The 2,461-nt window shown below is 47.3% G+C and overlaps 1 long non-coding RNA gene across 1 annotated transcript; it reads left to right on the top strand.

Moving 5' to 3' along the window:
• The first annotated feature begins 419 nt into the window (after positions 1-419).
• On the top strand, positions 420-2,097 carry LOC308686202. The gene is made up of 2 exons (XR_014029534.1): positions 420-943; positions 1,856-2,097. It is a non-coding gene; the product is annotated as an uncharacterized lncRNA (long non-coding RNA).
• The last annotated feature ends 364 nt before the right edge of the window (positions 2,098-2,461 follow it).

Raw genomic sequence — 2,461 nt, 5'->3', positions numbered from 1 at the left:
AAATTTTGCATATTTCAAATAAGATAAATCCTACTTGAAATTAAGAGTCAACTCGGTTGGTGTTTTAAAATGGTTCATTTCTAGCAGTTCCTCTATAACTATAGGTCTCAGTCACCCTGTTACTTCTCTATGGCTTTGTTTTAGTGAAACAGTGTATTTATCCATGACATATTAAGACTACTGAATTTTTGTCCAGTAAGTTTTACCTCTCCTTTGTGAAGTGTGTTGGATTGATTGATTTTAATAATATTTAATATTATCTGAATCATTTCGATTTGGCAGAAAATAGTTAAAAATAGCAGTATTTTAGTTGTTGTATATAGGCCTACTTAGTGGAAATATTGACAGATACTATTTGTGTCACGGGGTGACAAATAAGCCTGGGTGAGTGCCTGTCGCTATGGTAACCTAGTGGCGGATTGACAGCAGGTGTGGGTGATTTGCGCTGAGCGTTTGAATGGGGCCACACTAGCTCATGAGAGGATAAAAAGTCAGAGGAAGAGAAAGTGTGGGTGGTTCTTCCCCGCGGGGGTTGTGAGAGAGAGACGCGCAGCACGTGAGCGGCCGTGGCCGCGGGAGAGAGAGGCACGAGCAGAGGGGGACACGACGAGAATGAGAGGTGGGACGCGCAGCACGTGAGCGGCCGTGGCCGCGCTCGCGGCGGGAGGCCGCGGGAGAGAGAGGACGAGAGGACGAGAGAGAGACAGATGAGAGAGCCAGAGAGAACTTCGGCTGGATGGCGGGCGGAGGCCTTGGTGCACTGTGGGTCTGTTGAGTTGCAGTTTTATTGTGGAAATGAGCACGAGTGAAACCTTACAGTGTGTGGTGGAAATGTGAGTGTGGGATTTGTTTCTGCTGTTCACTCGCAATCACAGCTGTCCATTCCTCTCTCTGCCTGAGCTCAATGAAGAGCCTGCTAATGCTGGAAGAACCTGCTAATGCTGTGAGTTATACATATTCTCCTCCCTCTGTCTGAGTCCAGTGAAGAGCCTGCTAATGCTTGAAGAGCCTGCTAATGCTGTGAGTTACACGTGTCTGTTCCTCCCTCTGTCTGAGTCCAGTGAAGAGCCTGCTAATGCTAGTCCAGTGAAGAGCCGGCTAATGCTTGAAGAGCCTGCTAATGCTCTGAGTTACACGTGTCTATTCCTCCTTCTGTCTGTGTCCAGTGAAGAGCCTGCTAATGCTTGAAGAGCCGGCTAATGCTTGAAGAGCCGGCTAATGCTTGAAGAGCCGGCTAATGCTTGAAGAGCCGGCTAATGCTGGAAGAGCCTGCTAATGCTGGAAGAGCCTGCTAATGCTGGAAGAGCCTGCTAATGCTGGAAGAGCCTGCTAATGCTGGAAGAGCCTGCTAATGCTGTGAGTTACACGTGTCTATTCCTCCCTCTGTCTGAGTCCAGTGAAGAGCCGGCTAATGCTTGAAGAGCCTGCTAATGCTTGAAGAGCCGGCTAATGCTTGAAGAGCCTGCTAATGCTGGAAGAGCCTGCTAATGCTGGAAGAGCCTGCTAATGCTGGAAGAGCCTGCTAATGCTGTGAGTTACACGTGTCTATTCCTCCCTCTGTCTGAGTCCAGTGAAGAGCCTGCTAATGCTTGAAGAGCCGGCTAATGCTTGAAGAGCCGGCTAATGCTTGAAGAGCCGGCTAATGCTTGAAGAGCCTGCTAATGCTTGAAGAGCCTGCTAATGCTTGAAGAGCCTGCTAATGCTTGAAGAGCCTGCTAATGCTTGAAGAGCCTGCTAATGCTGGAAGAGCCTGCTAATGCTTGAAGAGCCTGCTAATGCTGTGCCGAGAAACGCGGAGAACGCTGAAGAGAATGCGGAAGCTGTGGATTATGTCCATTCCTCTCTCTGTCCGAAGGTGCTGAGAAACGCGAGGAGAATGCGGGGGCTGTGGATTATGTCCATTCCTCTCTCTGTCCGAGGGTGCTGGGAAACGCGAAGAGAACGCTGAAGAGAATGCGGAAGCTGTGGATTATGTCCATTCCTCTCTCTGTCCGAAGGTGCTGAGAAATGTGAAGAGACACATGAAGAGAACCTGAACTGAAGAGACTTTTAATATTGTTTTTATTATTTAATAAAAAAAAGTATATTTATTTTGAATTCTGTGTCTGCCTGTCTCCTTCGTGCCCACGGCCGGCTCCTCAGGGGCGGCACGCAAGCGAAGGGGTGGGCGGCCCGCTGGCGCTCCACCCCGACCTGTGACATTTGCACCTCAGTGTATAGTAGTATATATAAAACAGTATGCAATAACAACAACATATTTCGTGTACATGATTATATTAATTAAAATCATACTGTAAATGGATGCTGCTTGTCCCTGTCTTTAAAGTTCTTCTAACCCTGCCCGTTAAACGTTATGCCCACTATTAAATACCTCGTAGGCAAATCATTTTCACTTTTTGAATATTCTCTAATATTTATTTTTTAAATAAACACCTCTCCAAGCTGATAAGAGAATGATGGC

Source organism: Scardinius erythrophthalmus (genome assembly GCF_964197995.2).
Source record: "Scardinius erythrophthalmus genome assembly, chromosome: 25".
Lineage (NCBI taxonomy): Eukaryota > Metazoa > Chordata > Actinopteri > Cypriniformes > Leuciscidae > Scardinius > Scardinius erythrophthalmus.
The sequence above is the reverse complement of the archived record's forward strand: the minus strand, read 5'-3'. Positions and strand labels throughout refer to the sequence as shown.